Genomic DNA, 15935 nt, shown 5'->3' on the forward strand with positions numbered 1-15935 from the left:
AGGTTATGACTCAAGTATTTGGGTCACTACCACCAATATGGGAGACCCAAATTAAATTCCAGGTTCTTGGCTTCAACTTGTCCTAGCTTTGGTTGTTGCAGGAATTTGGGGGAATGAACCAGAAGATGGAAAATTCATTCTCTCTCTCTCCTTCTCTCTAACTCTGCCCTTTTTTTTTTTTTATTTGACAGATAGAATTAGACAGTGAGAGAGAGAGAGATAGGTCTTTCTTCCATTGGTTCACTCCCCAAATGACCGCTACGGCCGAAGCTGAGCTGATCTGAAGCCAGGAGCCAGGTGCTTCCTCCTGGTCTCTCATGTGGGTGCAGGGGCCCAAACACTTGGGCCGTCCTCCACTGCTTTCCTGGACCATAGCAGAGAGCTGGACCGGAAGAGGAGCAACTGGGACTAGAATCTGGTGCCCATATGGGATGCTGGTGCTGCAGGTGGAGGATTAACCAAGTGAGCACAGCGCCAGCTCTGCTTTTCAGTCCTGAAAAGATTGCTTCTGTATTGAATATGTTTGTCATTTCCTAAATAATACAGTATAACAACTATTTATGTAGCATTTGCATGGTATTAGGTAGTACATAAATAATGTACAAATGATTTGAAATATACTAAAGGGTGTGTGTAGGTTATATGCAAATACTCAGCTATTTCATATAAGAGACTTGAGTGCCTTTTACATTTTATATAAAAGATTTGGTATCCTCACGGGGTCCTGGAGCCAATTTCTCACAGATACCAAAGATGACTTATATGCATATATACATATTGACATTAATTATGATAATGCCTTTGTTGAATTTTTAACAGGAGGGTAGTGTATGTAACTTTTGCCAAACTTGTTTCAAACCTTATTTTTATAGAGCTGCTCATGGCACAGATACATCTCCTTTAGGACATGTCAGTTCAAAAACTGAATCAAATCTAGGGCTTGAGACTTTTATGAATGAGCAGTTCATACTTGTGGTGTCACAGCCACAAAGCAGATCCTGGCAGGCATTGTATTCTGTGGTTTACCATAGCATGTGAAGAGATGTTCTGTGGGAGCCAGTGATATTTTTTCTCTCCTTAATCAAGAGACTTAGCATCATTTATCAGAATAACAAAACTATATAAGATTTTTGCTTAGATGCTTATTGTACCTGAAACTTCTCTCACCCTCCATCTGAAGTTACTACATTTTTAGCATCTGAGCTCAATTGAAATGTCATTTCTTTGAGAGGTATTTCCTGACTCCCTGTCTAGGTCATATTCATCGGTTACATGCTTTCTTTCTTAACAGGATGCTTCATTTCTTTGTAGTACTTGTTTCACTTTGTTATTGTACTTCATTTGTATGATGACCCATTTAATATCTGTTGCCCTTCTCTTGTTCTCCTACTTCTGCTCCCCTCCTTATACAACCTCCTCATATTTATACAGTGCATATCATGAGGAAAAGCTGTTGGGTCTTGTTTTGTTAGTATTTGCTCAGTATTTATTGACTGAATGAATGCCTATGAGCAGCTGTGGTATGAGATGTCTGTTCCCATGTCTCCTGAGTACAGAAATGTGTATTAGGTGTGCTATGTTGATTTAGGTGAGTGAATGAGTTTGCCCCACAATGGCTGGATTTAAAGCATCAGCTTTCCAGTGCCATTTCGAAAGACACTGCCCATATGCATTCCTTGTTTGTTTTTGGTTTATAATTCAGATGGTGTGAATAAAGTGTTGTATCTCCAGACTATTCCCTAGTATCCAGGTCTGTATTTCTGAACTGGGACATAACCCAGGCAATTCTCATTTCTCCTGAACACTTCTCTAATGATGTTATTTTCCTGTGATTACATACAATTAAATCTATCAAATAATTTTTTAAAAGATCATTAATTAGAATAAAATACATTCAGCAAAAATCAGACATGTTGGAACCTGACAGTTTAAAACAAGATTGTTTATTTATTTCAATGAAGATTGATCTTTTAAAAAGATTTTTACTATTTGAAAGGCAGAGCAAGAGAGCAAGAGCAAGAGAGAAAGGAGGGAGTGGGACAGAGAGAGAGAGAGAGACAGAGACAGAGACAGAGACAGAGACTTAGATCCGGAGGGTATCAGAGAAAGAAAGAGATCTTCCATCTGCTGGTTCACTCACCAAATGGCTGCAACATCCAGGCCTGGGCCAGGCTGAAGCTACACGTCATGAACTCTGTCCTGGTCTCCCACATTGGTGACACAAACCCAAGTATTTGGGCATCTTCCACTACCTTCCTATGTGCATCAACAGGAAGCTGGATTGGAAGTGGAGCAGCCAGGACCAGAACAGGCACTTTGACATGGACTGCTAGTATCACAAGCTGTGGCTTAACCTATGCTGCCACAATGTCGACCCCTGATGATTGATTTTTTTAAATTTTAAAAAATGATTTATTGGGGCTGGCTCTGTGGTGTAGCCAGTATAGCTGTTGTCTGCAGTGCTAGCATCTTATATGGGAGCTGGTTAGAGTACTAGCTGCTCCACTTCCCATCCAGCTCTCTGCTATAGCTTGGGAAAGCAGTAGAAGATGGCACAAGTCCTTAGGCCCCTGCACCTGCATGGAGACCTGGAAGAATCTCCTGGCTCCTGGCTTCAGATAGGTGCAACTCCAGCTGTTGCAGCCATTTGGAGAGTGAAGCATTGGATGGAAGACTTCTCTCTCTCTCTCTCTCTCTCTCTCTGCCTTTACCTATCTCTGTAACTCTTTCAAATAAATAAAATAAATCTTTATAAACAAAAAAAAACAAACTTGATATTCATAGTTTAGCAAACTGTAGTTCCATAACTACTTGAGTTTTAGTGCCATCTTTAAAGTTTACATAAATATTGTTTACATCTGTGCCATAAACAGTAACATTTTCTTATCATTCTATATACTTGTTAAATGTTATATATAAATGTCAAAATTTACTTTCAACTATACACATATAAATGTTAATTTTTACTTTTAATTTATTTTAAAATTATACTTCATCTGAAATACAAGTGCAACCTGTAGTACTAAATAGAGTTGTTTATCGTCATTAATGAAGATGCTAGTCAGATATATATATATATACACACATATATGTATATATTCTAAATAGGAGAGGAGTGTACTTTATTTTCCATTTTAAATTAGAAAGTTCAATAAAAACCTTTTCAAATGTATTACTCAGGGATGTGTAAATATTTCCTTTTAGAGAAAGCATCAATAATTCTATTAATATTAATTACATTTCACTTATAATACAAAAATCTGTTGAGCATGGGGTTTGTAATACTAATCGTCCTCTGTCTGAATGACCTTAACCAATGTCTCTCTTCCTGTTTGTTATCCATTCTGACGCCCGCCAGCATGTAGTAGGCTCCTCAGTGCTCTCACCCCTTTAATGATTTGTCTTCTAGTAAGAACCTCAGATTTCGAGGGAACAGTTGCCCCAAATCTCCTTAAGTCACTTACTTTGGGTTTGTTCAAATTCCAAAACCTGTAAGCCAAAGTCTGGAGCTTTCTGGCAAAGAAAGGTCCTCAGGGATTTTAGTTCTGAATCACTGTTTGTCGGGCCTTGGGCCATTCTCCCCATACTTCCTTTCTGAGAGGCAGGACTGAGTGGAAAGATCAGGGAACATGATCCAGGAGCCTTGGTTTCTAGCCCTTGCTCTAGCACTGCCACTTTGAACATGTGGGTACTTTAAAAGTTTGGAAAAATGAAACAAGTTTATTTTGGTGCTTCTGAAATCCATACATAGTTTTCTTTTATAATGTGATTTATTCATGAATGTATGGAAGATACGGATAATCCTTAATATGTTCTGGACATCCATTTAGTCATCTCTAAATGAGAAGGCATTTATCTCTGGGAGTTTTTCTTCTCAAAAGTCAATGATTCTGAACTTTTGGTTAATAACTTTTTTAGTTACTGTCAGATTTTTCATTTTATCCAGTACATGCACCCACTGTTTTTAGTGTATTAAAGTAATAAACAAGGAACCTTATGAAATGTAAAAAAAAAAGAAAAAGAAAAAGAAAAAACCTCTGTACTATCATGATAGTTTTATTCATATTGAGACAGATTAAGGAGCATTTTTTCGTTTCTGTGCTGAGCACCTATGCATTTAATCACTGCTGTGCGAGTAATTTCAGAGTGTGTTAATTCTAATCCCTATTCCAAACTAGGAATCTGTCAAGGTATACTGCAAGGTAGTATGTTCTTACACAGCAGTGCCGAACTCTCATTAATTATTACCACCTGCAGTTGCTTAATATGAACATTTATTTTAAAACAAAAAATTATATACAACAAAATAGTGATTTAAATTACCTCTGGACATCCATACACAGAAGTTGCTGCATTAGAGTTGATCTAGTAAGCCATTTCTTATTGCTTTTTTCTTGTTAGTAGATCACATATTAGTTAAAGTAGAAGAAAAGCTTCTGCCAAGAGTTAAGCATCATATAGAGTTACATCTGCTATCTGCTGCCTTAGAGATCAGCATATAATTTATTACTTTTAAAATAATATTTGATGTAAAACATCAATATGTTTATATGCACAAGGAAGAAACATTTATAGTTAGCTTTATTTCCAAAAGTGAAGTAAATTCAGATTATTTGCATGTTTTTAAGTTCTGTAGTATAAGAGACTATAGAATTTGATCACCAGAATCCATATCATTTCACATTTAATGTAAACCTTAATTTCAGAAAATAATAAGCACGCTTCTCTTTGATTAAAATACTCATACTTTACTTCAAGTACCTTTTTCTATTTTTTGTTTTTCTATGCTCTAATTCAGGAAAGGGGTATTCAAGTTAAAGGTCAACATTTAAAATTATGAATAAAAATTATTTTTTAAACAATGGAATTATAAGCTTAAAAGGAGAGTGGCTAAGTAGAAAAAGATATAAGCAGAAAATAAAATATGGATCAGATTTTAGATGTCTCCTGAGGAAAGCAAGTGTAGACTAAGTTAAATTCCTGTCTTGAGTGAGAAAAATATTTTTTTGGTGATACAGATGAGAGAAGAGGACTAACTAGATTGACTTTTGTGTTTCTAAATTTGGACTTAAGAGACTTCTGGAGTTGATACACATCTGATGTTAGCCATCCATTTCAAAGGAGACATTGTGGAGTAGAGTCATGGGATTGCAGGTACTTGGGTGCAAGAAAGAACTGCAGAGGGAACAATACATGAAGTGTGATTGGCAGTTACCTGCATGTGGACAGCAGCCCACGACCCAGAAGAGCAGACAGTGTCTGTTACTAGCTCTGCAGTAAATGGTTGGCTGTTTTGCATGGATTTGGAAATGTATAATGAATCTTTTTTCTTTTGCAAAATACACATTTATTAATTGATCTTTATTTCAAAGGCAGACACAGAGGGAGAGGGAGAGGGAAGAGGGGGAGAGAGAGAAAGAGAGAGAGACAGAGAGAGAGAGAGAGAGAGAGAAAGAGAAAGGCAGAGACACCAGGAGCTGGGAATGAAATCTGGGTCTCTTATATGGGTGGCAGGCACCAACATTCTTGAGCCATCACTAGCAGCCTCCCCAGATGTGCAATAGCAGGAAGTTGGATCATAAGCAGAGTGGCCAGGACTGACTCAACGCAGGCACTTCAGTATGGATTGTGGGTGTTCCAAGCAGCGTCTTAACCTCTGAAACAAACACCTATTCTGAATCTTCTTATTTCAACCTACTTAGGTATTGTATGGTCTTTATCGTTTCTAAAACTGGTGTTTTTCAAACGTTTTAAAGTATTTTATGAAAACAGACATCAAAAATTTATCTTCATGAATCAGATATTTTGAACTAGGTGTTCAATAATTAGACCAGTAACCTGTAATTAACGTTGCCAAGAGGAGACACAGCAAAAGCCTATTTTTTGATGGTGGTGTTTGATTATTGTATAATTAACACCATTCATCTGCCTAGCTTGGCAAGGATGTGTGTCGTGGGGGTGGAGGTAGGTGCTATTAGGGTGTAGGAGAAAAGGAGAACAAAAGAAGAGAGAGAAGAAGAATGTTTTTTTTTTTAATTTTTTTCTGTTTTGCGTTTCCTAACATTAGAGAGACTAGTTTATAGCTATGTACTCATAGTATGACTTCATGTGCCTTCTTTTGTAGATATGAAATCACCAAATAAAAGAGCTTAAATTTCAGAAGTGTGCCTCCAAATAATACAGATTATTTACTAACGCCCACTTTTATTTACACTCTATAACTTGCACTTCTAAGTGAAACTACAGTGTTCATGCTTTTGGTGGACTTGAAGTGTCTTACTTTTTTTTTTTTGTTCTAGCTGCAGTGGTATATTCAAAGAGTATTCAAGAAGTTCATGGAAAATGCATATCCTGAAAAAAGTGTGCATTAAATTTTTGCACCAGTATAAGCTTTTTAAAAATGTTTCTTTATTTTCATCTACTCGCATAGTGACACACACAAATAAAAGAGATAGAGAAGGAGAAAAGGAGAAACCATAGAAAAGTAAGAGATCTTCTATCTTCTGCTTCACTCTCCACGTGACTGCAACAGCTAGGAATGGGCCAAACTGAAGTCAGGAGCTTGGAAGTCCATCTGGGTCTCCCATGTTGGGGGCAGTGGTCATCGTCTGCTCCTTACCACTATGCAATTAGCAGGAATCTGGATATGAAAACAGAGGTGCTGGAACTCAAACTGGCACTCTGATGAAGGGTGTGGCTTAACTCACTGTGCCACAATGCCTACCCCATAAACATACCTTTTAATTATGTTTTCCACAATCTTTTTGATGTGCTTTTGCACATAATAATCACCCAATTCTCTGTGTTTTTTTTATTGAGATACTTAAGTTTTCGTAGTTTGTTACTAGAATTTTTTTTCAATTTTGAGGGTTATGAAGAATTTCCTAGGTTCTAGTTAATAATTCAAGTATAGGATTGCTCTTTGGGTTCTCTCTGATCTGGTAAACTCAAACATTACTGCTCTCAGAAAAGCTTTCCGATGACAGACCTTGCCTGCTGATAGTAGCTGGATGTTGGAGCCAATAAGGTGTAGCTCCACCAAGGGGAGCCCCGAGACCTTTTCATCCAACATTTTAGTGACTCTTGTAGAATAGTTGATCACATTTGTTCTGTTCTCCTCCCTGTACTGCTGGAATAACACTTAGTGGGTGTTTTGGCCAAGTTAGGAAATGATAGCACTTTTAAAATTCCTTTGCTCATTATGGGTGACCAGTCATGGCCCTAATTATTATGGATAGGAAGAGTTCTTTTTTTTTAACTTTTATTTAATGAATATAAATTTCCAAAGTACAGAATATGGATTACAGTGGCTTCCCCCCCATAACGTCCCTCCCACCCGCAACCCTCCCCTTTCCCACTCCCTCTCCCCTTCCATTCACATCAAGATTCATTTTCGATTCTCTTTATATACAGAAGATCAGTTTAGCATACATTAAGTAAAGATTTCAACAGTTTGCTCCGACACAGAAACATAAAGTGAAAAATACTGTTTGAGTACTAGTTATAGCATTAAATCTCAATGTACAGCACACTAAGGACAAAGATCCCACATGAGGAGTAAGTGCACAGTGACTCCTGTTGTTGACTTAACAAATTGACACTCTTGTTTATGGCATCAGTAATCACTCTAGGCTCTTGTCATGAGCTGCCAAGGCTATGGAAGCCCCCTGAGTTCACTGACTCTGATCCTATTTAGACAAGGCCATGGTCAAAGTGGAAGTTCTCTCCTCCCTTCAGAGAAAGGTACCTCCTTCTTTGATGACCCATTCTTTCCACTGGGATCTCACTCGTGGAGATCTTTCATTTAGGTGTTTTTTTTCCCTGAGAGTGTCTTGGCTTTCCATGCCTGAAATACTCTCATGGACTTTTCAGCTGGATCCGCGTGCCTTAAGGGCTGATTATGAGGCCAGAGTGCTGTTAGGACATTTGCCATTCTATGGGTCTGCTGTGTATCTCACTTCCCATGTTGGATCATTCTCTCCCTTTTTGATTCTATCAGCTAGTATTTTCAGACACTAGTCTTGTTTATGTGATCCCTTTGGTTCTTAGTCCTATCATTACGATCAATTGTGAATAGAAATTGATCACTGGGACTAGTGAGATGGCATTGGTACATGCCACCTCAATGGGATTGAATTCGAATCCCCTGGCATGTTTCTAACTCTACCGTTTGAGGTAAGTCAGCTTGAGCATGTCCCGAATTGCACATCTCTTCCCTCTCTTATTCCCACTCTTATATTTAACAGCGATCACTTCAGCACTTAAGAAGAATTGTGTATTGATTACAGTATTCAACCAAAAGTATTAAGTAGAACAAACAAAAAAAAATACTAAGAGGGATAATATATTAAGCTGCTCATCAACAGTCAGGGTGAGGGCTGATCAAGTCACCGTTTCTCATAGTGTTCATGTCACTTTAACAGGTTTCCTTTTTGGTGCTCAGTTAGTTGATAGGAAGAGTTCTTGGAACATGACTTGGAAATCGTCTTCCATGAGAAGACTGAAATATCCAAGTACCTGTTATATTCTGTTATTGATCAAAATAATTCAGTTTCTAGACTTTTATTACATCCTCACCTGTTATTCAGTGTTATTGGTAGAATATATTCATTTCCTAATTGGTCTATGTCTTTCTTTTTCTCTTTTTTTCCACTTGACTCAGTCATGGATTGATCTGTATTGCTTGTTTCTCGCCCTTTGTGATTGGCCTCAACTATGGAAAAGCACCCTTTGGTCCTGAGCTTTCCCGTTGGCCAGCTCACATTTCAGCAGCTCATTAAAACATGTATTTATTCTACTCTGGAGCACATTGTCTGGCCAGCCATGAATTTATAGTGAAATGTAACAGTGAATTGTGCTCTGTGGTCAAAAATGCCAAATGATACACACAGCAGCACAGAGGTTTCCAGCATAGGGTAGAATTAAAGAGCTTAGGACCAGTGCCGGGATTGTTGGCCATATTTTCACAGTGGCCAGTTTTGTTAGACTCAAACTTGGAGAGAGCTTGAAATCACTTATCTCACATGTTTGCGCTCACAGCCACAAAGCCTCTGAGCAACACAGGACTGATCTTGTAATAAGCTCCAGCTGAGTTTACAAGCCTCTGAGCCTTTCTGAAAGCCTGTTTAGTTTAATGAGGGTTTTCAGATTTCAAAGCTCACACACCTTCACATAAAAACAGATGATTATGACCAAATTAGGGAATGTTGTTCCATGAGTGTTTTCCCCCAATATGTTCTCTTTTCCCTTGTCAGGCATTGTTCTCTTACACTTTTCACCTTCCAGACATTATTTCCAAATTTTTTGAAACCTTATGTACAGCTCAACTCAAGCAGATTGTTATGTTACATGAAAGAAAAGATTTTTCTGCTAACAAAGACAGTTATGCATTTTTTGGTGTGTTTCAAAAAGCAAGGTATATCCTGAAAAAGCAGAACCTTCAGCTTCTACTGCCATGACAACAGTCCTGAGAGGCTGAGCCTAGAGTTCAGTCTGTGCCCTGCTGCATGGGGCTCTGCCACCTGTTTCTCGGTGGTTTGAAGTCAGGCCAACTGTGTCTGGAGCCAGTAAGAGGGAAAGTGGGGGAGAGGACATCCACGTTCAGTCATTTATGCATTACATGACTGCCTGCATGTACATTCCTACCACTATCTCCATTTTGAAAATTTAGTCTGTAAATACTATCTTTAATATGTGTGACACACCACTGGTATTATTCTACCTATTTTTTTTAAAGGATTTATTTGTTTATTTGAGAGCAGAGTTAGAGAGAGACATTGACAGAGAGAGAAAAAGGTCTTAAATCCTCTGGTTCACTCCCAAAATGACTGCAACAGCCAGAGCTGTGCCAATCTGAAGCCAGGAGCTTCTTCTGGGTCTCCCACACAGGCACAAGGACTTGGGCCATTTTCTACTGTCTTCCCAGGCCATAGCAGAGAACTGGATTGGAAGTGGAGCAGCCAGGACTCAAACCAGTGCTCATATGGGATGCTGGCCCTTCAGGCAGTGGCTTTACCCATTATGGCACACCACCAGCCCCAATTTAGTAGTTTTTTAAGTTTATTTTCAACAAAATCGTGGATGAGGTAAATTATGGATGAACATAAAATGTTATTATTGAATAAATGGAGGTAATTCATAGTACATCAGAGTTCATAGGAAAAGTTTTCAATTTGTGCATTAACTTAAAACTCCTGTTTGGTTAATCAGGTGAGGGCTCCAACATGAGAGTGAGGGATCACAGCACCATGGAAGCAGATGGGTATGAAGGCACTCATTGGAAAACAGACCCCTGTCGCTCCCCGTCTTCGTGGAGGAGCAACACTGAACCCTGCCTAGGCTTCCTATCCGAGTCACGGCACCATTATGTCGCTCCCCGTCTTCGTGGAGGAGCAACACTGAACCCTGCCTAGGCTTCATATCCGAGTCACGGCACCATTATGTCGCTCCCCGTCTTCGTGGAGGAACGACACAGGACCCTGCGCTGTTCTTCTGTCTGCTCGGGCCTCCCTGGGTTTGCTGCTGGTTCTTCCCGGGTTGGCTACCGACCCTTCCACCTCCGTGGAAGGTCGGTTCCCCCTGCCACATTCCCCACTTCTGCGGGGGAGCGGCACACCGCCGGCCGGCTCTCTCGGGGGCTGCACAGGTGTTCCTTCAGATAGATGTTCCTCTTAGATGTTCCTGGTGCATGCCGTCTCTCTCCTCCCAACTCTGCTACCCACATGCCGAGTACGCTGCTCTCCTCCAATCAGGAGCAGGTCCCACAGTTTATTGGTTGAACTGGAGGCAGCTGTGTAGAAGCTGTTTCCCTTCTCAGCGCCATATTGTGGGAAAGCAGATGCATAGAATAAGTCTTAATTCCAGTAACTTAGTCTAGTCCGAGTTGCTCCCCACAACCCCCAGTGCCAATCTGAAGCCAGGAGCCAGGAGCTTCTTCTGGGTCTCCCACATGGGTGCAAGGGCCCACACACATGGGCCATTCTCCACTGCTTTCCTGGGCCATTTGCAGAGAGCTGGATTGGAATAGGAGCAGCCAGGACGTGAACCAGTGCCCGTAGGGGATGTCAGTGCCACAGGCAGAGGCTTAGCCTACTAAGCCACAGTGTCAGCTCCCCCAAAAAAGTCTGAGTAATTTCTTTAAGTTAGAAACTGTCACAAGTCAAAAGTAAACTCTTCCTGTCTTGAAAAACACAGTGTTGCTGAATGTGAAAAAAGAGAACCCATGTATAATACTGGATATATAAGCACTGGTATAGTCATTATGTAAATCAGTATAGAGGTTCTCAAAAAACTTTAAAAAAAAACTATCATATGATGTAGCAATTTGACTTCTGGCTATATGGTCAGATGAATTGAAATCAGATCTCAAAGAGATACCTGTGCTTCCATGTTCATTTTAGCATTAATCACAATAGCCATGATATGAAACCACCTTAATTGTTTATCAACAGATAAATGCATGAAGAAACCATGATATTTACACACAGATACTATCCAGTCTTTAGAAAGAAGTAAATTCTGTCATTGGCAAGAACATGGATGAACTCAGAGGACAGTGTTAAGTGAAACAAGCCAGGCACAGGATAACACATTCCACATGATGTTACTCAGTAAGAATACAAAAAAAGTTGACTCGTAGAAATGGATAGTAGATTGATGGTTACAGGCTAGAGATCAAGGAGGTGTTGGGGTGATCTTGGTCAAAGGATACACAATTTGAGTTACATGTGAGGAATATATTCAAGAGACCTATTGTACAACACGGAGAATATAGTTAATAACAATGATGTCAATTTTAGTTGCATTAAGGTACAAGATCCTGCTTCATACTGGTTTGACACTTTTAAATTTATTAAGGTGTTTTATTGCCCAGAAAATGATTAATCTTAATGAAAATTCTCTGTGCATTGGAAAAGAATGTGTATTCTGCAATTGTTAGGTGGCAAGTTCTATAAATATCAGTTAGATTGATTTATGCATTTTTCGTATTTGCTGTATACTTAGTAATTTTCTATTTCTATTACTGCTTCTATTACTGAGAAAAGAGTATTGACATCTCTAAATGTATTTGCAGATTTTTTTCTTTTTTTGCCATTTTCTGCAAGCATTTTGGAATATGGAAGTGTCAAGTGGGGAATTGAAGAAGAGGCTTAGCAAACAAAGATTCTGACAGCTCATCACAATTCTGGTGTGATCTACACTCAACTACATGTCTCCTTCTTAAAGGACATCTCTATATTCCATTTCTCCCTGGCCCTGTATTGCTGACATTTGAATGTCATGTCCTGTGTTGCGCTTCTTTTATAAACCATGGATACAATATTATAAAGGATTTGGTGTTCAAGTAAGGCTTGAATGCCTCACATCTTGAAAGGTGATTCAAAAATATTTTTTTAAAAAATAAAAATATGGGGGCTGGCACTGTGGAATAGTAGGTTAAACCTCCACCTGCAGTGTGAGCATATCATTATGGGTGCTCTGGCTGTTGCAGCCATTTGGGGAGTGAAGCAGTGGATGGAAGACCTTTCTCTCCCTCTTGCCCTCTCTCTGTAACTCTACTTCCCAAATAAATAAATAATTTTATTCAAATCTCATTTTAATATGGAATTAATATAAAGATAAGAGATTAAATGTAGTTCATAGGTACAGTTCTTATAATGATACTTCTTTCTCTCCCCTTTGTCTGTCTGTGTTAATTTTTAAGATAGCATATTTTTAATTTATATTATAGTCAAAGGCTGAATGCACCAGTAAATAGAGCTCACCAAGTAAAATGTAAAAAAAAAATAATCAGAAGTAAAAGCAAGTGCTAAAACAGTAATCAAATGAAGTTATCCATTTCACTTATACAGAAAAGTTTAAAATAATCACAGATCATTACAACTATAGTAGTATATCTGTATATTAACTACCACAAATAAGAGAAAACATGACATTTTTCTTTTGGGGGCTGCCTTACTTCACTTAGCATAATAATCTCCAGTTGACCCCAATTTGTTGGAAACGTCAGGATTTTATTATTTTTTGTGAATGAATATTATTCTATCAAGTGTATTGACCATACTTTCTTTATTTGGCTACAGTTGATGGACGGGATATGTTGGTTCCATATCTTAGTTATTGTGAGTTGAACTGCTTTTTAAGTACCATGGAGTGCAGGTAACTCATATGCTGCTTTCAGTACCTTTGGATATATTACTAGGAGTGGAATAGCTGGATCATCTGGTAGCTCTGTTTTGTTTTAAATTTTCTGAGGAATCTCCATGCTATCTTCATAATGGTTGTTCCATTTTACATTCCCATCAACAATGTATTGGGGTACCTGTTATTCATATTATTTTTTTGATCTTCAGATAATAGCTATTCTAACGAGATGATACTTCATTGTGGATTTTGTGTGTGTGTGTGTGTGATCCTGGGTGGGTTTTCATGTCAGTGGTGGCCATTCATATTTCCTCCTTTTAAAAACGCTGGTTCATACCACCCTGAACATGTCTGATCTTATCTCAGCAACATTTCTTATTTTTTGTCTTTTTTGGTAGTCATTCTAATAGATGTGAAGTGATATATGATTGTAATATCTCTCTGTGATTAATGATATTCATATACCTGTTGGCCATTTATATGTGTTCTTTTGAGGAATGACTAATCAGATTCTTTTCATGTTCATAAATATGGTAGCCTGTTTGAAATGGACAGATAACCTTGAAAGAAACATACTACTGAAGCTGGTGAGGGGAAACTAAAATCTGAGTAGTGCTGTATCTATTAAGTATATTGAATATGAATAATCAAATCAGCTATTTAAAAAATGAAATTCTATCATTTGTATCAAGATGTTTGCAACTGGAGGACATCAGGTTGAGTGAAATAAGCTGAGCGCAGAAAGACAAATTCTGCATGTTCTCCTATATATGTGAAAGTTAAAATTAAAAAAGAAGAAACAAGAACAAAAAAGCAAGTAATCACTGTGTATATTAGCATTGCCGCAAATAGAGTGTTTTGCCAAACTGTGTTATATATCTTTCTCAAATAAATTGTTAAGAATCATATGCTACTAAAATTTTCATGATTTGTTATTTTAAATTTTTAAATTAGCTTCTTTTCATTTTTTTAATGGCCTTTGCCTGTATTCCCACTGAAATATGGTCTTTTTACTTTTCACTTCTTAAACTTGTTATTTACTGGAGCATTAAGCTTTTGATTGTAATGTACATTAACAGTATTATCTCAAAAATTTAAAAAGTAGAACTCAGAAAACCTGAACAAAGTAATTGGCATTACCAAGTGCTATGAACTCTTATAACAGCTTTTATTTGTACTAGGCAAAAAGTAGAACTAAGTCCAGTGTCTCTCAGGTGAGGAATGGACACACATGCTTTGGTGCATGCATCCAGTACAATGCAATATTCCTCAGCAGTGTAAAAGGAAGAATGAAGGATACGTGCAACAGCATGGATTAATTTCTGTTTCATGGGATGTATGACTCCACATGTCTGAAATTCTTTGTAAGACCAAATTATAGTGACAGAAAACAGGTTGTCAGGAGCCAGAGTCAGGCAGAGAGATCCAATCCTTACCATAGTCATGAAGTCTTTTGAAGTGATAGAGAACTGACCTATGTCTTGTCTATGGTGTGTCTGCTTTATGTGGCATGTGGTTGTGGTACATATTTTACAAAACTCACATCATTACACACTAAAATGTGTGAATTCTATCATATGTTGGTTTTACCCTATTTATTATAGTATAAAAATATTAAATACCCAGAGCTCAATTTAACAGAGATGTACCAATAAACAGGAAGATTTATTTTGTTTTTAACAAGACAAAAGTCTCCATATTGTTAAAATATAATTTTCAAATATATTTATGATACAATAGAATGTCCTTGAAGTATCCAAACTTTTTTTTTAATTTCACTAAAGTTTTTATAAATGTACTTCGAAGTTCAGATGATCTGTAATATCCAAAGCAACCTTAAAAGGGAAAAAAATTGGGGAACTTAAAGTACCTGAATTCCAAAATTACTGTAAAGCTACAATAATAAATGTCATGTGTTAATAGCTTGTGGACAAACACATAAATCTAACATGCAGTTATTGTCTGATTGATATGAAAAAAATATGCCTACTAAAAAACTTGTATATAAATGTTCTTAACATTTTTGTTTCTAATAGCCACAAATGAGAGACAAAAAAGATGTCTGTAGATGAACAGATAAATAGTTCTGCTAAATCCACTTAAAGAAGTATTAATAATAAAAAAGAAATTGATCTAAAATGCAGTGTGTATTAATGAATCTCAAGACCATCAAAATGAACAAAAGAAGCCAGCCAGAAAAGGGTTCATAGAAAGAATGTTGTGTATGATTAGATTTATAGGAAATTCTGTAGCAGACCAACTGTGGTGGCAGGAAGGTTTGTGCCTAGTGTAAAGATTGTGGGTGGTATTGATATAATAAAACTTTTGGGGCTGATGAAAACGTTTCACAGCTTGATTGTGATTTTGGTTGCATGGGTATTGATGTTTGTCAAAACTCATAGAATTATACACTCATATTCATTTCATTCCATGTAAATTATACTTAAATAAAGCTGATTTTTAAAATAATACATGAACCTTCCATTATTTTTAAGGTGAGGAAAATGGTATTTTAGTTTCTTCTTTATTTTCCTTGTGTTCTACTAATATTATTAGAGACATTTCAAAGACAAGTGAACTAATTTTTTTGCCTTTTAATTAGTATAGTGGAAGCAATGACATCATTTCAGCTGTTCTGTTTATTTTAAGGAATTAAGCTCTGCTAAGTGACATGCAGAAGTAGTTTTGAGCCTACTTGTCAGCACAAACTCTTAAGAAGAGAGTGTTATGAATATATTTTGAATTCATATAGGATGGCTTACATGAACATAGACCCTTATGAATATAAGAAA

The 15935-nt window shown here is 37.5% G+C and overlaps 1 protein-coding gene across 2 annotated transcripts in view; it reads left to right on the top strand.

The window, feature by feature from the left end:
* The window catches only part of PRKD1 (protein kinase D1), a 349145-nt gene that overhangs the window by 188212 nt on the left and 144998 nt on the right, over nt 1-15935 (top strand). The window lies entirely within an intron of this gene.

This window comes from Oryctolagus cuniculus, chromosome 12 (assembly GCF_051225735.1).
Source record: "Oryctolagus cuniculus isolate XC-2025 breed Fujian yellow rabbit chromosome 12, ASM5122573v1, whole genome shotgun sequence".
In the NCBI taxonomy this organism is placed as follows: Eukaryota; Metazoa; Chordata; class Mammalia; order Lagomorpha; family Leporidae; genus Oryctolagus; species Oryctolagus cuniculus.